Source organism: Thermobia domestica, chromosome 1, assembly GCF_964235325.1.
Source record: "Thermobia domestica chromosome 1, izTheDome1.hap1.1, whole genome shotgun sequence".
NCBI classification, from domain to species: Eukaryota; Metazoa; Arthropoda; class Insecta; order Zygentoma; family Lepismatidae; genus Thermobia; species Thermobia domestica.
Window position 1 is genome coordinate 36,502,668 of NC_137454.1, and position 25,120 is coordinate 36,527,787.

Genomic DNA, 25,120 nt, shown 5'->3' on the forward strand with positions numbered 1-25,120 from the left:
GCCCACGGTCTTTTACGATCTCCATTTTAAAGATGTACTTGTTCCCTTTTTAACCCCAATTTCCCACAGAGGCTACGGACATAGCAGATTATATAGCAAACGGGGTGTACTCGTTCCAACATAGCAAAGAATTCTTTTTTTACCTGGGTCTTATAGCTTACGTGGGATACGCCCTTTCTATGACAATTTTAACCGATTTCGAAGAAAACTCGGAATATAGGGGTTTTCAACCATGCTGATTACGAATATTATATTTATTTCTACCGGGGTCTTATAGTTTATGTAGAATACGCTCTTCCTATGACACTTTTATCCAATTTGGATGAGTCTCGGCATATGGGGGTTCTCTGACATGCTGATCACGAATATTATATCTATTTCTACCTGGGTCTCATAGTCTTAAAGTTCCAAAATAATGATCATCGAGGTCAAAGGTATACATACTTAAAAACTAATAACTCGAAAACTGAGCCAAATATTGAGGTGCTGTTTCCACATTTACTAATCGACCACCAACTACTACAAGTTCCAAAATAATGATCATCGAGGTCAAAGGTCAACATACTTAAAACCTAATAGCTCGAAAACTGAGCAACATATTGAGGTGGTTTTTCCACATTTAGTAATCGGTCACCAAAGACCACATGTCTCAAAAGTGTCGACCATCGAGGTCAAAGGTCAAAATACTTAATCCTAATAATTCGAAAACGGAGCCAAATATTGAGGTGGTGTTTCCACATTTAGTAATAGTTCATCAATCACTCCAAGTTCCAAAATAATGACCATCGAGAGCTCGTAAACGGAGCAACGGATAAATTTTGTACCAAGCAGAAAAAGTGAAAGAGGAATAAATTCGAGTGGCCTATTAAATGTTGTACCAACGAGAAATCTAATTTGTAACTAGCTCAGAATTTCTGTACCTGTTTGGGTTATTCCAAATAAACGAAAAAATAATTTGAATGGACTAACGAAAAAGAAAGCTAATATATGCCATTTTCACTAGCTGGGAATTATATGTCTTCTTGTACTAATTAAATAAACGAAGGAATATTGTACCAGTGTGAAATGCCATTTTTCTAGACCATGTTGTAGTATTTAAACAAACGAAGGGGTGAATTTGAGTGACCTATTCAATTTTGCACCAACGAGAAGTAACTGCGTATTATAAATCATTTTGTACTATTTAAATAAACAATCGGATAAATTTAACCGGCTCAGAAGTTCAATGCTATTTTGTACTCTTGAGTGAGCTTTCCAATTTTGTAGCAAGAAGGACCATTTTCTTAAACTAACTCAGAATTTCATTTCATTTTGTAATACTCAAATTTGGATGGAGTGTTTAGTTTGTACGAACCAGAAAAAATTCGATTGGATTATTTCCTTATGTACCAACTGGAAAAAGTAAAGGGCCATTATCCAAATAAACGAAGGAATAGAGTATTTAGTTTGGTATCAACTAGAAAAAAGAAGTGAAGTATGAATAAAATTTAGGTGGACTATTTTCTTTTGTACCAACTGGAAAAGAGAAGAAGAGCTACTTTAACTAGCTCATTATGTACTGTTTAAAGAAACGAAAATTGACTATTTTAACTTTTGAACTACTGGAATGTTCTATTTTTGTATCAATCAGAAAAACGAAGAAGAGCCATTTTAACAAGTTCATAATTTCTGTAACGAACGAATAATTTAGATGTTCTACTTTTTACACCAACGAGAAAAAATGCACTACATGAATATTTAAATATACGAAAGAATTAATTTAAGTGACCTACTCAATTTTGTACCAATGAGAAATGCCGTTTTAACTGGCTCAGAATTTGAGTGGTCTAAAAATGGCGAAGAAGAACTATTTTATATAATTTTACTACTCAAATAAACAATTTAATATTTAGTTTTGCACCACCGAGAAAAACAAAGAAATACCATTTTAGCAAACTAAGAATATTTTACCATTTTGGAGTATTCAAACAAACAAAGGACTTATAATTTATGACAACTCAAAATCGATTAAACGATGTAATGCATTTGTGTGAGCTATTTAATATATAAATTTATTTAAATTTATATTAGCCAGAAAAAGCAAAAAAAAGGACCATTTCAACTAGCGTCGAATTTTATATCATTTTAAACTAGTTAATAAACGAAGGCATAAATATAAGTGAACTATTTTTAATTTTGTAGCCACCAGAGAAAAACCAAAGAAAGCCCATTTTAACTAGTTCAACATTTCTGTACAATTTTGTAATACCCAAATTTGGATAATCTATTTTATTTTTTGCCAATCAGAAGAAAATCAAAGAAGGGGAATTTTATACTTTTTTTACCTTTAAAAACCTGAGGATAACTTGAGTAGTCTAAGTTTTTGTACTCATTCGAAGAAAAGCAAAGAAAAACCATTTCATACCTAATGTTGCCATGCCTAAAGGGAAAGGAATAAATAAATATGGGTGTCCTAACCATTTATCTCAGGCATAGATTTTTATGACTTTTTGTAATATTTGTACCAAACAGAAAAATCTATACAAATAAACAAAGAAATAAATTTGTAATAACCACAAAAAGCGAAGCTCAGCTTGATATACGATTTGAGTGGCCTATTGAATTTTATACCAACGAGAAATCTCATTTCCAGGTCATGTTTTACTATTTAAACAAACAAAGGAATAAATTTCTACTAACCAGACTCAAAATTTTATATCACTTTGTAATACTCAAATGGACGAAGGAATAAATTTGTGTGACCTATTCGCTTTTGTAGCAAGCAGAAAAAGGAAAGAACTAACATTTTGTACTAATCAAATTTGGTTGCCTATTTAGATTTGTCCATTCTTTAAGTAACAAGGAATAACCTCAACCAATAAAAGAAGGAATAAAATCAGAATTTCTATACCTTTTGTTCTATTCAAATAAACGAATGAACGAAGAGAGATAATTTTAAATCCTTTCGTCGAAATCAAATAAACGAAGGAAGCAAGCAGAAAAAGCCCCTTTTAGTTTTGTACCAACCACGAAAAAAGGGGAAATTTGGGTGGTCTATTTCATTTTTGTAACAATAAGAAAATAGTAAAGATGATTCATTTTATACCTTTGTGAAGGATTAAAAAACGAGTGATTCTTTAGTTTGGGAGCTACATTTTGTATATTTTTGTGTCATCCAGATCAGTTTCTTTAATTCCTTTAAAGAAAACAATACATTACTCTCACTGACAATTCAGTTGCCAGTAATTCAGTATTTTAGCTCTAACTATTATTTACATGAGTTAGTCCAATGTTTGTAATGTATTAAGATCTTAATAATACAATACTACAAATTGATCCATTTATAAAGTAATATAGTTAACAGTTCAATTCTCAGTAACCCTTTGTAATTTCTCAACTTATATCAAAGTATTCAGCCCTAAAATGTTCTTCTATTCTTACACAATCAAATACATATGCTACAGTTTCGCAGTGTTCATTTACAGAAATAAATAATTGTTTATCTTTCTCTAAAAACATTTCTACTATTTCTTTGATATAATAATCACATACTGTAATGTATTCATATACTAGATTAATTTTTTCTCCAAAGTATAAGTATTCTTAATATTACAACCTTTTAAATGCTTTTTTAAGTAAAGTTTGTAGATTTTCTCTCTCATTTCATGTTTAATTAAAATCGTCCACAAATTTTGTAATAATTCGTAATCATACTCCAGCAAAGAGTTGTGACATTTTTCATTTTCATTATGTTCTGAACATGCTTCACATAATAATACTGATTTTGGAGTGTACTCATTAAATAATTGTATAACACATATATCACTAATACTTTCACTATTACACTCGCACTCATTAGTTTCCACTTCATAACAGTTAATATTTGAAACACTGTCATCATCACTTTCCCGGTGTATTTCATCATTATATCTATTATAGTGTATAAAATAATACATTTCTTCTATTTCCTGTGTTGGATATATGATTCTCACTTTATCACGTAATTCATCTGGCAAATCGGGGTCAGATGGGTGAAATAACAGTCTAGGTTTTTCGTTTTCACGCTGACTTTCTTTTTCTCTAGGTGAAACATAAACAATCTCCGTGTTAGTCATTTTTATGCTCTTCAGCGAGTACAAATCAAATAAATAGTTTTTTTCAAGTGTGATACATCTATTTATATACCTACAATAAAAGCATTCTATGCATTCTCCGTGTTTAATAATATGTTTCAAGGCAATAACAAATAAATCTTTTCCAACAAACAATTCGTTAATATAACATCATGATGTATGTTCTATTATTTCCCAAATATACTCCAAAACTTATATTCCATTATAGTAAAATACATAAATGCAATAATATGTATTTGTCTTTTTGGGGGTTAATAAGTTTCATATAATTTACATTAGACGAGGAAGGAAGATTTTTGAAAATAATTCCATTAAGCAAATATAATTGAATCGTTGAGCAATAGGCAGTCAGTACCTTATGACCCTCACTATACTAGCAATACAAATGTTAGGTAATGCATTCGTAACGCTGCTTAAATATATGCAGCAACAGAATGAATAATTCCGCAGTCTTTATAGATGGTGTGAAACATGGAACTTTGAAAAATTTTCTTTTCCTTGATGAGCTGATTCTTACTTTGATATGATATTATCTTCTTCTAGCTTTCCTTCTGCTTTTTGACTCTATCACCACTGTGATCCAAAATGGTGATGTATACTGTTATGATTCGTCGTCCTTCGTCAGTTTTCTTTAGTCCGCTAATTGCTATGGATTAAATTATAATTGAATTATGACGCAACTCTGGTTTGTTAAATCTCGCGCTCAAATTTTTAGTTAGTGACCGGGTAACTTTGGACTTTAGCGTCGCCGTTAGTATTTTGTGAACCTAATTCGCTAAACACACGTCAATACCCATATAGTGGCAAGAGAGGCATTTTAAATTGTTATCTGAATGACACAAAAATATACAAAATGTAGCACCACAACTAAATGAATCACTGTTTTTTTAATCCTTCAAAAAAGGTATAAAATATATGATCTTTACTTTTTTCTGATTTTTACAAAAATGAAATAGACCATCCAAATTTATTAGGGTAATACAAAATGGTATAAAAATACCGAGCTTGTTATAATGGGCTTTCTTCCCTTTTTTCCTGGTTGGTACAAAACTAAAAGGGGCTTTTTCTTCGTTTATTTGATCAGTACGAAAATTTTCCTTCTTCGTTCATTCGTTTATTTGAGTAGAACAAAAGATATAGAAATTCTGAGGTTATTCCTTAGTTTGTTTGAGTAGCAGAATATGGTCTTTTTTTTTTCTCTGGTTTGTACAGAAAGTAGAGTTTGAGTAGTACAAAATATACATAAATACTGAACTACTTAAAAAAAGACCTTCTCCGCTTTTTTAGTTGCAAACAAAATTTATTCATTCTTCAATTTTTCTACTTGGAACAAAATTTAATAGGCCACTCAAATTTAACCTTTCGTTTATTTTAATAGCACAAAAAGGTAAAAATTGCTGAGCTAGTATTCATTGACCTTATTTGCTTAAGCCACTCAAATTTATTTTTTCGTTTGTTTGAGTTAGTTAAAGAATAGACAAAACTAAATAGGCCACCCAAATTTGATTAGCACAAAATGTTAGTTCTTTCCTTTTTCTGCTTGCTACGAAAGTGAATAGGTCACACAAATTTATTCCTTCGTCCATTTGAGTATTACAAAATGATATAAAATTTTGAGTCTGGTTAGTAGAAATTTATTCCTTTGTTTGTTTAAATAGTAAAACATGACCTGGAAATGAGATTTCTCGTTGGTACAAAATTCAATAGGTCACTCGAATCGTATATCGAGCTGAGCTTCGCTTTTTGTGGTTATTACAAATTTATTTCTTTGTTTATTTGTGTAGTTTTTTTCTGTTTGGTACAAATATTACAAAAACTCAAAAAAATCTAAGTCTGAGATAAATGGTTAGGACACCCATATTTATTTATTCCTTTCCTTTTAGGCATGGCAACATTAGGTATGAAATGGTTCTTCTTTGCTTTTCTTCGCATGAGTAGAAAAACTTAGTCTACTCAAGTTATCCTCAGGTTTTTAAAGGTACAAAAAGTATAAAATTCCCCTTCTTTGATTTTCTTCTGATTGGCAAAAAATAAAATAGATTATCCAAATTTGGGTATTACAAAATTGTACAGAAATGTTGAACTAGTTAAAATGGGCCTTCCTCGGTTTTTTCTCTGCTTGCTACAAAATTAAATAGCTCACTCATATTTATGCCTTCGTTTATTAACTAGATTAAAATGATATAAAATTCGGTGCTAGTTAAGATGGTCCTTTTTTTGCTTTTTGTGGTTAATATAAATTTATTCCTTTGGGTTTGTTGAAAAAATATACAAAATGGTCTATAACACTCAGCCTCGGTTTTTCTCTGGTTGTTACAAAATCATATAGCTCACTCAAATGCATTACTTCGTTTAATCGATTTTGAGTTGTCACAAATTATAAGTCCTTTTTTTATTTGAATACTCCAAAATGGTAAAATATTCTTAGTTTGCTAAAATGGTATTTCTTTGTTTTTCTCGGTGGTGCAAAACTAAATATTCCATTGTTTATTTGAGTAGTAAAATTATATAAAATAGTTCTTCTTCGCCATTTTAGACCACTCAAATTCTGAGCCAGTTAAAACGGGATTTCTCATTGGTACAAAATTGAGTAGGTCACTTAAATTTATTCTTTCGTATATTTAAATATACAGGTAGTGCATTTTTTCTCGTTGGTATAAAAAGTAGAACATCTAAATTATTCTTTCGTTACAGAAATTATGAACTTGTTAAAATGGCTCTTCTTCGTTTTTTCTGATTGATACAAAAATAGAACATTCCAGTAGTTCAAAAGTTAAAATAGTCAATTTTCGTTTCTTTAAACAGTACATAATGAGCTAGTTAAAGTAGCTCTTCTTCTCTTTTCCAGTTGGTACAAAAGAAAATAGTCCACCTAAATTTTATTCATACTTCACTTCTTTTTTCTAGTTGATACCAAACTAAATACTCTATTTTTTCGTTTGTTTGAATAGTGGCCCTTCACTTTTTCCAATTGGTACATAAGGAAATAATCCAATCAAATATTTTTCTGGTTCGTACAAACTAAACACTCCATCCAAATTTGAGTATTACAAAATGAAATGAAATTCTGAGTTAGTTTAAAAAAATGGTCCTTCTTGCTGCAAAATTGGAAAGCTCACTCAAGAATACAAAATAGCATTGAATTTTTGAGCCGGTTAAATTTATCCGATGGTTTATTTAAATAGTACAAAATGATTTAAAATACGCAGTTATTTCTCGTTGATGCAAAATTGAATAGGTCACTCAAATTCACCCCTTCGTTTGTTTAAATATTACAACATGGTCTAGAAATATGGCATTTCTCATTGGTACAATATTCCTTCGTTTATTAATTAGTACAAGAAGACATATAATTCCTAGCTAGTGAAAATGGCATATATTAGCTTTCTTTTTCGTTAGTCCATTCAAATTATTTTTTCGTTTATTTGGAATAACCCAAACAGGTACAGAAATTCTGAGCTAGTTACAAATTAGATTTCTCGTTAGTACAACATTCAATAGGCCACTCGAATTTATTCCTCCTTCACTTTTTCTGCTTGGTACAAAATTTATCCGTTGCTCCGTTTACGAGCTCTCGATGGTCATTATTTTGGAACTTGGAGTGATTGATGAACTATTACTAAATGTGGAAACACCACCTCAATATTTGGCTTGGTTTTCGAATTATTAGGTTTAAGTATTTTGACCTTTGACCTCGATGGTCGACACTTTTGAAACATGTGGTCTGTGGTGACCGATTACTAAATGTGGAAACACCACCCCAATATTTTGCTCAGTTTCGAGCTATTAGGTTTTAAGTATGTTGATCTTTGACCTCGATGATCATTATTTTGGAACTTGTAGTAGTTGGTGGTCGATTAGTAAATGTGGAAACAGCACCTCAATATTTGGCTCAGTTTTCGAGTTATTAGTTTTTAAGTATGTTGACCTTTGACCTCGATGATCATTATTTTGGAACTTGAAGTAGTTGACGACCAGTTACTAAATTTGGAAACACCACTTCAATATGTGTCTCAGTTTTCGAATTATTAGGTTTAAAGTATGTTGACCTTTGACCTCATTGATCGTTATTTTCGACCTTGTAGTAGTTTTCCGATTACTAAATTTGGAAACAGAACCTCAATATGTGGCTCTGTTTTTGAGTTATTAGGTTTTAAGTATGTTGACCTCTGACCTCGACGGTCATTATTTTAGAACGCAGTAGCTGACGACCAATTACTAGATTTGGAAACAGCACCTCAATATGATGATCCGTTTTCGAGTTATTAGGTTTTAAGTATTTTGACTTTTGACCTCGATGGTCATTATTTTGGGAACTTGTAGTAGTTGATGACCAATTGCTAAATGTGGAAACACCACCTCAATATGTTGCTTCGTTTACGAATGATTGGGTTTTAAGTGTCATACAAAGGGCGTATCCCACATAAACTATAACACCCTGGTAGAAATAGATATGCTATTCGTAATCAGCATGATCGAAAACGCCCATATACCGAGTTTCATCCAAATCGGTTAAAATTGTCATAGAAAGGGCGTATCCCACATAAACTATAAGACCCAGGTAGAAATAAATATAATATTCGTAATCAGCATGTCCGAAAACCCCCATATGCCGAGTTTCATCCAAATTGGATAAAATTGTCATGGGAAGAGCGTATTCCACATAAACTATAAGACCCCGGTAGAAATAATTATAATATTCCTGATCAGCATGCCCGAAAAAAAGCCATATGCCGAGTTTCATTCAACTTGGATAAAATTGTCATACGAAGGGCGTATTCCACATAAAGTATAAGACCCCGGTAGAAATAAATATAATATTCGTAATCAGCATGGTCGAAAACCCCCATATGCCGAGTTTCATCCGAATTGGATAAAATTGTCATAGGAAGGGAGTATCCCACATCAACTATAAGACCCAGTTAAAAATAAACATAATATTTGTGATCAGCATGTCCGAAAACTCCTATATTCCGAGTTTCATCGAAATCGGTTAAAATTGTCATAGAAAGGGCGTATCCCACATAAACTATAAGACCCAGGTAAAAAAGAATTCTTTGCTATGTTGGAACGAGTACACCCCGTTTGCTATGTAATCTGCTATATCCGTAGCCTCTGTGGGAAATAGGGGTTAAAAAGGGAACAAGTACATCCCTAAAATGGAGATCGTAAAAGACCGTAGGCCGCCGGTTCAAGGTGCTCATAAAAGAGAATCAATACACCCTAAACGAATACATCTCTACTATGTTCAATTAGGGGTGGAATGAATTTGCTATGTTCAAATAAGGGTAGAAAAAGTGATCATCAAAGAGAATGAATCTGTAGACCGTGGGTGGACGGTTCAGTAATCTTTGCTATAATGTGCTCATTGTCTATGTTAAAATAGGAGTTGGAACGAGTACACCCCTGCTATGTTACGTAGTCTTATGTATTATCTGCCATGGTAAAAAAAGGGGTGGAAAAGTGATCATACGAGTCCAGCTCTAAAAGATTATTTCCTCTATTATGTGTTCGTAGTGTCCATGTATTTTGTGCTATGGCAAAATAAGGGGTGGAAAAAGTACGTAGTCTTATGTATTATCTGCTATGTTAAAATAGGGGTTGATAAATATGATCATAAAAGGGAACGAGTCCATCCCCTAAAATGTACTCATAAAAGAGAACGAGTACACCCCCTAAATGGACTATGTTTAATCTTCGCTATGTTTCGTACTCTCTGTGTGATTTCTGTTATGGTAAAATAAGGGTTCAAAAAAGAACCATACTCTTTTATTACCTCTGCTATGTATAAATAGTGGTTAAAAAATAAGCCATGCTAGTTTATTAGCTCTGTTATGTAATTTGTGCTATGTTCGTAGTCTCCATGTATTCTCTGCTATGTTTAAATAAGGGTTGGAGAATGTGTTCGTAGTCTTATGTAATATGCACTATGTTAAAATAGGGGTTGGAAAAAGTGGCCATAAAAGAGAACAAATACACCCCTAAAAAGTGTTCATAAGAGGGAATGAATTTTTTTTATTATCTGCTCTGCTGTTTGTTCGTAGTCTCTGCTATGGGGTTGAGAAAGTGATCATAAAAGAAAACGAATACACCCTTAAAAATGCCCATAAAAGGGAATGAGTCTTATGTATTATCTGCTATGCTATATGTTTCGTAGTCTTATGTATTATCTGCTATGCTATATATTCGTAATCTTATGTATTATCTGTTATGTTAAAATAGAGGTTGGAAAATATGCTCATAAAAGAGAACGAGTTCACCCCCTAAAATGTTCTCATAAAAGAGAATGAATACACCCCTAAAATGCAGATCGTAAAAGACCATGGGAGGGCGTTGCGTGGGTCATACCGTATCGTGAGACCCTGGAAAATTGAGTCCTTGCTCTCAGGAGACCCTGGAAAAAAGGCGATTTTTGCAGCTACCGGGTGTCAGCTACCGGGTGTGAGCCTCCTACTGATGACATCATATAGGATACAATAATCTGTCGTCATACTGTAATATAACTTAAAGAATTTAACTCCGTAGATTAATTATCATTTGTCGGACAACACAAAAATGTTGTTTAACCATAGAACGGTCGGACTGGGTCTGTGGACCCATCTACTTTTGTTTTAAATACAATTTTCAACTTAACGTTAGCTGTTGGAGTTGTAACTTCCTATACCTTCCTAAAAAGATCGATAACATACGCTAGTTTTGCAAACCAGTTTGATTTGTTGTTAGTTTGCTTTTAATGAGCTCTGAACCTTGCGTGGGTCTGTCAGACACAGCCAGACCGTTCACGTAACTTTTTTCCTGTGTTAAGAATCTTGTAGGATGTTAAATTTTTTCATTGTGACTACATATTCAACATGTTTTGAGTGTGTGTATATAACAGCAACATTTCCGTTGGTATTTTGAGCAACTTTAGAATATAATCGAACGTGAAACTGTTTCTGTGAGTGAAGTTCATAGAATTTTATATGATGATGATAGTGAACTGGATGATTGCAGATCTTGATTATGAAATATTAGTGGCCATGATAGTAACAGTGAATATGGTGGTGAAGATAATAAGAGTGAAGAATTGTTATCTGCTGCCGCTGCTGAGAAAACCCCACCTACTCCGCCATTAGATTACAATGTTGCCAACAATGAAAACTGAAAAAAATTTATCCCTGACATTCAGTACATTTCAACATAGGTGGTGCCTTAGGTTATGTTAAATAAACTTACAAGTTTCCTTTAAAATATTAGTTGTCTATAACAACATGTGAGCAATTATTCTTTTTTACATAATTTTCTAGAAAAGCTCATATAAGTTACAAATAACAAATTTTTAACAATTACAAATTTGTTTTTAAAAATAAGCGAAATCTCCAGTTTTGAGCTGAAATTCTTTTTCCTGCTTTAGAAATACTTTAAATCACATAAAATTATTTCTCTCACTTAAAAAATCGATTACAAATTAATTATGGAGTTTTATTTTTGGGGATCTTTCAAACTCAGCCCGACCGTTTATGAAGTTTTTTGCGCCCGACCATGACAGGGTTAACATTTTCTTTACTCAAATAGTTATCATTCCGGTAAAAATCTTATGTTATTGCAGTAACTTAATGTTAACTTTATTACATCAAATGGTTATATCCAGATCAATTTGCTCCATAACTTGATGATATATGAAAATAAAGATACTTGTTGTTGACAAACTTTGACTTTATATATGATATTTATGTAAGCTCTGTTCTATAGTCTGGATTTCTTACAGGGCTGAATAACGAGAAGAGTGTGTTGTTTTGCTTTGGTATTTGAAAGGAAACATCCGTTGCCGTACGCAAATAGAGGATGGCATTCTTTAAATATGCAGTAACTCATCTTTCTTTTATACACAAACTAAACAAAACGTTAGTGATTCTCATGAATAGAAAGTAAAGTATGACACATAATTAGTTAAAGAAACTGAATCTATAAGAAACTTCCGGAAAGATAGTATGCCAGAAAACGTAAGGGGTGAACAAACTTTCCACCAAAGTTTTAATGTTCTTCCACAAATTCGCATAAAATCACTTTCAAATTAGGTGAAAGCTCAGTCACTAATGTATTGAAATGAAGTATTTTATTTGTCATCTGCCACAGTCTTATGCTTAGCGATAAGGCAAAACGATACCTTCCTTTTAGATTCCTGTAATTTCAATAATTAAGTAGGATGTGTACAAATTAGTGCATAAATGCGCGTACATTTCAAAGCAGGTTTGTTTTCCAAGAGTTGACTTTTAAACCAAGTTATATTTCAGCATTGTGACAGCTATGGAAAGAAATGTCATAACTTTCTGCATATGAGGTATAACCATAAACATTCTTCATTTTTCTTTCTTTTATTTTATTCATTCTACCACATTTATTCATTGTTATCGGCATCATAAATGTCTTCAGAACCTCATTACTTTCTCGAGAAAAAGCTGTGGGGAATGAGCAGAATACACATAGCTAAAATGTTTCTACAGTTTCATCGTACGTTCTAATTTTCTTTTGTAATTGCTACCTTCACATATCGTTTCAATTCTTTAACCTAAATGATACATCATTAAGATGCAGTTAGCAAAATTCATTGAGAGAAATTATAAATGGTCCAGACATTCAATTCATTAAATATGTTTCTAGAAATAACATTAATGTGAACTTAGATTTTAATTATGTGGACTGCTATCGTGCGAGTTTGTAATATACTTATTGAGTTAATTTTTGCTGCTGTAACACTGGCATTGACTAATTTTTGGCGTTGAATTCATAAAAGGGAGCATGAAACCTTGAAAACCGTGCAGCCAATGTTATTTACCGTCGCAAATTTTCCTGTGTCATAATAACGGGAAAACGTTAGGTGGATACTAAGGAAAGCGCCATGATTGTCTTGAGATTACCAAGACAAACTTATTTTGAGAATTATTCTTCTTATACAAGGAAATTACAGACGCCATGCCTAAATTGATAGTAATAATCCACAGAAGCAATTGAAGGTAAATTATTAGGAAATTGAATTCACTCAGCTGGACATGTTTCCGAATTTGTATACTTTAAGTCCAAATCTGTAATGTAAATATACAGTGATTATCTGTTAGGATCAATGTCACAGATATTTGAATGTACATTCTATTGTAGAATATCAGTGTAGGCCACACTAATATATCAGTTAAATACACGAATGTGTATTAGGTCTAATATAGACATGAAAATAACTACAGTCGTTTAGGGCGATTATCTTACTCTTCTCACAATATATGCAAACGGATTTTTTTGTGAGATTCAGTTCTTCAAGCGATTGTATGCATGCACTTAACATTAGCGTAAGAGATTCGAATTATTGTTAAATAAAAATGGCAATTAAATAAGGAAGGAACATTTAGAGTGTAAGTGATTATAAAAGAGAAAATGGGTTGGTATGTCTAAAATCGAGAGCAACAGCTACATCTAGGGTAATGCCGCCAGTAGCGAGAATGTATCACTTCTACACAGCGTGAAATTACGACAATAAGACTGCGGATATGTGTCTCCACTGAACATGTTGTTTCTGCTAGGTAATAATATTTGTTCCAATTTCTTGATAAGATTACTATAGTCATTTATAATCTACTGTATTAACTTCATACAGGTGATACCAATGGTTAAGGGCAAATTTACGAACCAATCACCTTTCACTACTTTTCTAAGACTCGGTTTTCCATTATATCTGATTAGTCTGAAATCGAGTATGTTTAAATCCAATATGATTTGGTACCACACAGATTACTCATAAACTACAATGTAACGTAAATGGTAAAGTAATTGTAGCTAGAAATGATTTCTTTGAACGACGCCTTCTCAACAGCAATAAAATTGTTCTCCACTACAATCACTTCTCTTATTTGCTTCTGCTTCCGAAAGGATCCCCAGTCCATGGACTAGTCAAAATAATCGTTATGGTTTCGACAATAGGAACTTGTACATTTACAGGACTATGCAATATAACCTTTTTTTCATAATTTGTAGAAAAAAGAAATCATCACATAACAGAATTAATTGTTGTGCTCGAGAAACTGATATTTAAGGTTACGAATTGCACAAGACATCTATTGTTGACGTTTGCTCGAGAATGACGGATCCTTACAAATTCCTTACGAACTGTTATTAAAGTGAAGATAGAATCAGTGATTGGGTTGGAAGCAATACACATAACATCTTACAGTCGAATTTAAATATTTATGTAGCACCTTGGAGAGCTAGCAAACACTGACACGAAACCATCACCTAGTAAAATTTTGTAGGCGTTAATGTTTGCTTATAACTTACATGGCTCCAGTTTTATCTCACTTAGTCAACTTATTTAACTTGGTCAACTTGTTCTTACTGTATGACTGGCCTCGAGCCCGTGTTGAGAAAGGTGGAGGGACACGACATTATACATCGATTACCTCATGCATTGTGGTGGGCTGGGCGCTTTGATGGGAAATAGGTTTCAGTGGTGTTTGGAAACAAATAACTATTTCGAATGTCCAAAACCCCGAGCAGTTCTTCCTCATAGACTGTCTTGAAAGCTGTACAACAACTACCGGCGGTGAGGTCTTGGATATGGTATGCAATGGGCGACAAACTCGTGCCATTGGTTTCGGGAGAGTACGTTTAAACTTGTCACGTCCTCAGTGAGGTAGGTAGTTTTCAAACAGTCGTCTCTAATGGCGGAGGTGAGGATTCCGCTAACCTTCGAAATGAGGAAATAAGCCGTACTTTTGGGTGCGGAAGATAAGGTTACGTGGTACCCCAATACGTATAAAAGAGTGGGTAGTTGGTGTGCCCAATGGAACGGATCCAACGTCCTCCTGGGAGGATGATGTAAAATATCGTACCGTGCTTGCTTTTGGCTCCGGGATGGAATACTTAATATCCAAACGCACACTCCTGCCTCATTAGCACTAAAGAAGTGGGAATCTTCGTATCAGGTTTTGTTGACTTTATTGGGTGCCGAGACAAGACTTTGCCTGAAGAACCGCCGCTTCCAAATGGCAATTATCTTTTGAGGGAGAGAGTGTACATCAGCCATTGGGTTTGGAAAAGTACGGTGTACCTCTACCATGACTAGTGGAAGTTTCATATTGTTTGAACGAGCCTACTGAGGGACAATGTGGTGGTCCCTCCCAATGGTGACCTACATGTACCATACGTTTGGAATGCAGCTTAGCTACGACTTGTATGTGGTACCTGGACGTGTTAAAGATAAATAGCCCCGTATTGTTTGGGCGAGCCTACCAGGAGAGACACGGCTTAGTTCATAATTAATTTATTCATAATGGTATCAATAAACAGATAACGTTATAATATATTTAGTAATTTGTGTAATAAAACAGTCATGATGAAATTTCTTATATATTTTTAAATTCAGCTTTATACTTTGAGAATCTATTATTTACTAAATTTTATCTGTACTTTAATCTTTACTGCAAAATAATAGATGTGATTTAATGTGTATAAACAATTCTTTAATAATACTTAATACTTGCCTTATTTTGTTTCCTTTTTTGAATTTTAGTAGAATGATGATAAATCAAAATACAAAACTGAGGACAATTCATATAATAAAGTGCATCAGTGCATGAAATCAAGTTTTATATGGTAGCAATCTTACATATATTACCTAATGATGATAGATTATTTCTTTCAGACTAACAATTATGATCGATGCAAGATAAATCTAATGTGTATAATGTCGAAAGTGCATACTTGATAATTAAATAAATCATTTTCACGAACAGTTCTCTATTTGTTTGGTCATCACGAAAACCTCATCGACTAGTCCGTATATTTCAAATGTGTCTTAATAGTTCACAAAGAAATCGAGCCCAGTTTTTAGTTTTTTTTTGAATTGTTTGTGTTTGATAGTTTTGTTTGAAGATCGTGACAAAATTGAAAAAAATATATTGCAAATAACTGTTTAAAACAATGATACATTTTGAATTTCCATAAACGTACCTTACAAGATTTATTTTTTTCAAACTTTGTCAATTGGACTGATAATCTTGTGATCTGAAGTCCCTATATACTTTGTGTATACTCACCTTTTTCTTTTCCTGCTCTTAGAGCATGTATCATTCAACTCTCTTTTAAACCGTGGACAAGAAACAAAAGGTCTTATGGTATTTGTTTTACAATTATGGTATACATAGTGTTTCTTAAAGTGTTTCCTTTCATAAAACGAGTCCTTATATTGCAAACCAGTTCGGGCGATTATAAAATATAATAACTCCACACCTGTTAACAAGCTGCATCCTAGAAAGAAACTAGCTGTTCCTCCAAAAGATGCTGTAATATATTAAAATAATATTACACAAAATATTAACTATCTTTGAAGACAACAATGCAATATCTCCAGAGTCAAAAATACTATAGTCACTTAGTTTAACAATTATGATGTGAAGCAAGTGTCCACATGTGTAGAGTAATTCTTAAATAATTTTATCGATCAATATGAATAGTTAGTAAACATGATTGGAAGGTATTCTCTAATACAAAACTTTTCCATTTGAAACATAATAAAAATTACACTGTTACCTTCACATATTTTCATAATTTGAATTAAGTAAAATATTTAAAGAATATTTTGGCTACTAATTTAACCCTCCTATGCCTTTCAGATCTACACACACGCCCGTTCTTGGGGTCTATTTGGTTGCAATTGTTTAGTTTTGTCATAAGATCGTGCAACATGATAAAAATAGACTAAATAATACTTAATCTAGTGCCTTGAGGTGGCTTAATAATAATAATGATAATAATAATAATAATAATAATAATAATAATAATAATAATAATAATAATAATAATAATAATAATAATAATAATAATATCAGAAGGAAAATATAATATTACACATTGGGGTCAATATGACCGCAACCTGACCAACCTGACGTGTTAGGTTTTTATTAAAAACGTTATTTTAACTGACTTGTAATATTTTGATTATATAAAGATCGAGGAATACAAAAATGTTGACTAACCGAAAACATCGAAAACATCGTAAAATAAGATTACAGGAAATATTTCATGTTAGACATTGGGGTGAATATGAACGCATGATCTGATGTGTTTTCTTTTTATTTAACAAGGTTATTTAACCCTTAAAACCCACTTAACCCGTTATTTAACCCATTTCCCTTTTTACTACCTATTTTGCACTTTAGAGGCCTGACAGGCCCTTGTTCATTTTCAGTATTATAAAGGGATTGAGTTTGACCAAATCTCTTGGAACATGGCTACACGTGTTTATTAAGGGTAAACTGAGCGTTACATATACTTACGTACCCACTCACTCTCACACACACACACACACATTACTTATAGTTTTCTGCAAACTAAAAGATTATGCTCTCCTCAACATTAAGGGTGATATGAATTCATGCAAGTTCCTTGATGAACATTCTGCGATGTGGCACTTTGGCGATCCATTGTGGTTTATAATTCGTGTAAACAATAAAACAATTTGATATAGCAAGGTCCAATAAACTAACTAACTCTATGGCCTATGGAACCCGGAGGTTCAGTGCCGCGTTCACAAAAGCTCTCCACTGACATCTTCTGACGGGGGAAATTCGATTTCCTTTCAAGAACATGACTGACTTTTCGTAATTTATTGGATACTTAATAATAATGTCATAATTGCGCTTACAGAGTGAGCCATTTACCAAGAAATATATATAAACACATTTCAAGGTGAGCACTGCTTTATTTTTTGTGTGTTCGTGCGTTTTTGTCACTGTTTAGGGAATGAATTTTACAGAACGTGTGGTCGTCTCATAGTTATATTTATATGGTTAGGAATTTGCCATCGTTGATCGATGAGTTAAATTTTTCGAACAAAGTTTGTTCCAAATTGCCCTTTTTAATGTACTCTCAGCCCGATCCTAACTGAAAATACTATTAAATTCCTAAATAAAAAAAACATGTTTAAAGGGAGTATGGTTGTTTACCAGGATACACCCAAATACATTGAATATATGAGCACGTGAAGTGACAGCTGGCAAAGATTTAAGTAAAGTTTTGCATTTACCTTCATTGTATTGTTGTAAGAAAAATAACAATTCTGAGATTAGAATTAGGTGGAGATAAGCCTTCTTTCTAGTATTAATGAAATGTTGACCATCATTAATATAACAGTGTCCTTAGATAGCTTTCGGTTTATAGATTAACCAGTTTATATATTGTAAGGATTCCTGCGTCACTACAGAAGCACATATTCATAAGGACATGTGCTGATATTTACTTACTACCAGAGGATATATTAAGAAGGAAACGAAGGAAACCGAAAGGAGACGGACCATACGAGAGAAATCCGAAAGAATACGAGCCGCCCGAAGAGAACACATGAAAGAGGGGCCACGAGGGAACCAGGCATCAGTCTGACCACAGATCAAAAGACCAGTACCTGCTTTCAGGTTGAACTGGACTAGGAGTACACCTTTACTTAAACCCTGTATCACACTGGACTAGAGATGCTAATTACAACTAAAACCTCGCGGGTTTTCAACAAGTCTCAACTAAACCTCGCTGGGTCGCTGGATACTGCCATGAGGTAGAAGGGGCACAGTGCAAAAACATACCTTCTTTATGAGGTCACTTACGAAAAAAAACACTATTGAATTAGTCTTTCAAAAGACATTGTATCTAGAATTTTATGATAAAATTTGTGAGGGGAAAAGAAAAATACACCTGGAACGTTATTTAACTTTACCTACAAAGCATTTCAATATATTTACTCAACTGGACTACTTTTGAACTAATAAAGGAAAATAATCTTCATGTGGCATTTTATGTGATTTAAATGTAAGTTTTCTGTTGATAAATTAAACAGAAATATTTATGAACAAGTTTCCTCAGACTACCTGCGCTCAAAGCGCCCTATCGATGAAGGACGGGTATTTGTTTGCTGGCCGGATTCTTTACCGGCACGTTATAGGCCTAAGCGGCAAGAAATCACTAACAGTAACTAGCATCACCCTAAGCAATTCTAAAGTGAGTTTGAAACGGCTAAATTATAAAATTGTGTATAACTGGTAATGCAAAGGTAGATAATTTTAGTGTATTGCAAGTTCGGAGTTAATGATGCTTATGCCAGATTATCATATGACTCAGTCTCCGTCGGAAGCAAACTACGGATTAATTCCTATTAAACCTACTGTTCGTCTTCTGCAGTAAGTAGATGATCTGTTGAGAAGCGACGTCTATTAGTAATATTTTAAGGAAGCACAAAGCATAACATACTGGTTTAGAGATCAAAACGGTGTGGTAGAATGTTTGATGGGACCACACTATCATGCAATAAATCTCTACACTAAAAGCAGAAATGGCAAAGATACCAATTACATAGTTTGACGACAAATATTCTATTAACATTAAGACTTATATCCTAAATAACCTAATAAGATTAATATATATGCCTATCATCTTCCATATATATTGGTGTATAAAAATACATGTATAGAAATACATTTTTAGTTGCATGTCAAGTACCAGTTGAACAGTATAAATATAAAATACCTGCCCTAGTTGGGTTTGTCTTCGAGACACAAAATTGTAATAGTGATACTTGAAACGAAATAAATTATTTTACTTACAATATCCATAAAATATGCCAGTAGAACAGGCTCAAATCATTCCTTCGTGGGGAAAATCTTAATTTAAAATTTGAGCCTTGACATCTGTCTTTAATATATGCACCAATCGCTGCATTTAAGCTATTTATGCAATAAACTACATTTTTCTTCCTTGTGAATAGACGTTTATATAACATCACACAAGCGTAAGAGAAAGCAATTAATAAATTATGAACCATCGTCTGTAGACATCATCACCGACTTCATTGAGTCAGTTTGTAGTAATATCATTTATAGCGCTGCTTTTATTGCTCCCATATTTTGTGTACATGACTTCGAAAATAAGAATTGAAAGTAAACCTATCAGACTACCATCAGAATAATTAGATAATTTTGATCATATGTGTAATGCAAAGAACATTTTGTATCTGAAAAATTCCGTTATAGCATTGAAATCAATTCAGTGTGCAGAAATATGTGTAATTGGCTCCCTTACACATAATAAGCCCTCAGTTGATTACAGCACGATCAATAATGAATGTACTTGATTTTTTCTGTGTACGTAACTGGGAAATTGGAGGTGTTTGGAGGGGGAGAGAAACGGAAGGTGGTAAGTATTGTAACAAATTCAAAACAGATAAATTAATGTTGAAATAACTTTAGTGGTAGTTCGTGCACATTCCGCTACGTTTGAGGTTTTATTGGAAATTGCAGCGTTCAATCTTCAGTATTACGCAACACGTCACCCACAAATGTGTGGGATGTAACTCTTGGTAATATATGAAAAAGGTATAAGTGATTCATTGTTTTTTTTTATTTTATTCTAATTAGCGTCCTACACAGGAAAAAAATAAGTATACAACCAGAGATTTCCGAAATGAAAGTTAGAACCTACACCTATAGTAGTAGGATATTGAATCTTCATGTATATTTATATAATTTTCAAAATTTATTTGGGAGAGAGGATTAATACGCCTGAAGGCAATAGAAACTATGCTGTTAAGCATTAGGAAAGTTAGCATTATACCCGTTTCTGCAATATGTGGTACTTTTCCAATCTAACGTTTTCTGCCATTAGCCATTTTAAGCTGACGCCTGTCGTAGGGGATTGAGCGTTGGTAGAATTTTTGACAGATTATGGTACCTTTCAGATATGTATCTTTATGTCACTTTCTGCTATATTGAGCACAAGTTTTGAGAAATAAACCGTTATAGTGTCATAACTTTCAATGCAAAATATTCCTAATGAAATAGCTAACACAAAAGTCTCGCGTCGGGCACGGGTTATATCACCGGTGTAGTAGCTATCGAATTACCTTTAACACCATTTGCCCACTCAAGACATATATGTATATACATATTGTTTTATATAAGTTATATTTCCTATCCGCTTCAGGTGTCGGGCAAGCTTTAACATAGTAGATATTTTTTAATTCCTAACCAATCGAATATGGTAGGTTAATAGACTTCAAGCGTACAAGGCACAAACAATCTTTGTCGAGGGTTTGTACACGCTATAACGTTTTGAACTTTGGATAAAAACTCCGGCTAAAACAGTTTAAGTTCATGTGCAGTCATATACTAATGATAAGGAGGTGTAAAGCAAGGTTGTCATATTTTAGCCTAAAACGAAAAGTCATCAAATGTCATTTCAACATTTTTTATCCAAATTATGATATTATTATATCAAAATAAGAAAGATGAGACTTTGAAGAAAGAAGAATTAAGTTTGTTGCTTCCAAATGTTATTATTCGTTCTTTCCTTTTCTGGAAAATATTCTCTATTTATAAGTTTTATATTTCCAGTTGTAAAGTAACACATAAAGTTGTTGAATTACATAGAGTAGAGTATTACAATCAACTAACCTCTAACGTTCACATTCCATTGAAATTTACATAAACAATAGTTACCTAAGAGATCTTTCCATCCGTATATAACATCCCGTTCGTATCTTTTGGAGGGGAAATTATAGTTTGCTACAACACAGTACTCATGACATCCCCAAGTGTTTATACTGTAATATAAATTTAACTATTTGTGTACGTAACAACTAACAATAAATTATAGCATGCATATTTGATTCAAAAATCATATTTGTTTTAGTCTGTTTATTAATCTTTATAAGTTCTACGTTCAGAATAGCTAACTGTTATATTCCTTAAACGTCATTTTAATGCACATTCAAAAATCGTCAATGCAATTTGTAGCATTGATGTTTCAAAATTATATTACATATTTGAAACATTTTCATACACAAATAAGTACCTAAATATATAATGGATTGCAAGAATCTTTAATTTATTCAACAGTCACGGTGTCTTGTGTAATTAGTGGATCGTTAATGCCTGATTGTACTTGCACAAAGTATATATCATTCTTAGCGTCTAATTAATTGACCATTGATTTTTTCTATAGTGATATCTCTTTACACGCCACTTGTATGAGCCGGCAAAGCATCGACACTTTTCTTGACTAGTCATCCGATGCCTTAGCGTGAGGAAGAAAACGAAGTATTTACATATTTTCCAAGTTTGGATGAAACTAGAATATATTATCCATCCAACTATTATCTCTCTATTTCCTCTCTTCTATCACTCACTCCTTAAGGTAAATTGGAAAATTTAAAGGAAATGACAGTGAAACGTTAAGATTGTTGTTCCTATAACCAATGCTTATGTAGAGCAAAGAAAGTAATGATAAAGTGTGCTTCCAATAAAGTTAAGTAAAATTGAACCAAGCACCTAGGAGTAGATAGAATGGTCACGAAATTATAGCCCGTGACATTTCCCTGCAATAGGTTTTCCAAGCAATTCGCTTGGAGCAAGTATGAGAGGTACTGAAAGGGTTAATGTGGTAAGTGAGTACAATTTACGTGAAACTGAAGCCAACTCGACTGTTCAATACGGCATAGACATGAAGAACTCATATCAGAAATGTTGTGTTTCAGAGTGAAGTACATACGTATACCAGAATATAAACCACTGGAGTTACTGAATACACTATGATGTATGAGTGGTACGTTATATACTAATGATAACAGTTCTCTGTAATCACAGATGCTACCAGGAATGAAAGAAATAAATAATGTAAAGTACAAAGAAAACAACAAGTATATTAATACATGAGTCTGATCTATTAGATGTGATCACAGAGACGGTATGGAGGTGCAACAACCTAGTTGCGGTGCATGGCATAAGAACTGTATTAGAAAAAAGGACTGTATATTCATGACATAAGAACTGTATATTCACTTTGGAACCATAAGATTCAGTTACTGGTTCGATCAAGTACTCCGAAATTTAACATCACTGAAGCACAAGACATAATGAACAGTGGTAAAAGAAACATCGATAGTAACAAGAACATTAACGGTAATGTAATGTAACGTACCTCTTTACTCATTAAGCAATTTCCTTTATACGATTGATCCATTGGAGTTCGTACTTATTAATCATTTTTCATAAAATGAAAAGCAAGTAAACCGTAACTTTTAAACAAGAAGGATTGAGCAGTGAACCCGTTAAAAATTTATATTTGTATATTGCAAACATTCATAGTAATGCATAACACACAATAAATTAACCAAATAATAAAAAGTAACCTGTAATTTAGCAATATTAATAATAAAATAGTGAAATAAAATTGAAATTGGAAATTAAAATTGAATAATGATGGGAAATTGAATAAACTTAGAGGCTACGTAGAAGCATAAATTAAAAAAAAGGACTAAATTGTATAATAATCTATACTCTAATTACACCACAATAATTTACACAAAATGAGACATCACATTACATATTGACCTTTAATTTTGAACATAGCGCGTTGAATCAGAGTGAAACAATGTAAACAGTGACTGAAGGCATGGGTAAATACACCGACAATATATATAGTAATGCTTTTGGGCCGAGATTTATGATGGGCCGAGTCAAGGATGGGCCGAGATTTATCCCTTCACCAATTTTATTATTAAATTTAGTCTTTTGTGTCTACAAAAGTTCTAATAACAAAATTTCTTTATAATGACCAAGATTTGCAGGTTATAATGTTCTGTACGGGTAACCCCTTAGCTTCATAGCAGCCTCGAGGAGTTAGTTTCTGTTAGGATAACACATTAGCTTCATAGCAGCCTCCCGGGTTTAGGTTTGCTTACGATCAGTTGGTCGACTAAATGCAGGTCCCTCGGTGGTTGCTTTTTTATTTGTCTTCTTCTGGTCCTTTCGTGAGGTCCGTCTCCTTTAGGCTGCTTCCGGTGTCTTCTGTGTTGACTTCTTGTCTGCTTCATTGTTTATAATAAATAACACGTGCTGTATTAACATGTGCTTTTGTCGTGATGTTGTGATCCTTACAATGTAAACCAAAACGGACAGAAGTTATGAGAGATTTTACCTTACTTGTTATTCACTGTTCGTGTTTTCATTGATTTTCCAATTTTCATTCCGTCACATTATAAATGTACTGTTACATAATAAAAGAAGAAACAATTTCCTGCTTCGTCAGGTAGCATAAGTATATATATCTATACATAAACACGGCGAAGCTATATATTCAAAAACACCATGAATAACTTCAATATATGGATAACATATATTGATTAATATCAATAATATTGGCTGTCGAGCGTCACAGAAGATGGGAACCTTGGATGGAAAATATATTAAAAATGAGTTATAACAAAAAATATGTTCAACTGCAACTAAAAGTCCGAGTTCTGTGAGGGTGGACGTTCTATCTTTGGGTCCCCGTTTCCCAAACTCGAACACAAATGTCCCAAATACCGGTATTGTTGATCACGAAATATTAGCATAAGATACGTTCGACGAAGTACTACCAGCTTATGTCCCCTTAGTGGAGTATCTAGCGGTGACTTGAGGCTCAAGTTCCAAAATCCTGCAGATATCATAGCTTGTAGCGACATATAGCATACCCATACTGAACAGCGGCGTAGGGTCCAGAGTAAACTGCTCGCATCCCCCAATGAAAAAGTTTCCATGGTAGGAGAAAAACAAAGGGAAGCCATGGAAGACAACGGGCTGCGGCTCAACGGTTGAGAACCGCTAACCAAGGACCCAGAAAATCATGAAACGAAAGAAATCAGATTTAATGACGGAATGGTAAGGTAAACATGCTAAAGATAGAAACTACTCTGCAAGAGAGAATAAAAAAACTGAGTCACAGATAAAAAAAAGAAATTATGCAGACCATATCACAGGGTGAGTCTTTGTTTAATCCAGCAGAGCAAGTTATATCATAGTACTATCTCATGTGGAAGCAAAATCAATTCTAGGCATCCGGACTGATAAGAAATAGGATGTCGAGAAATATTAACTACGCAAAACAGTCTACGGTAGAGCGGACCGGAAAGTGGATCAGTCGGGGGTAGTTGTGAACCTAAAACAAAATTAGGAGTTACC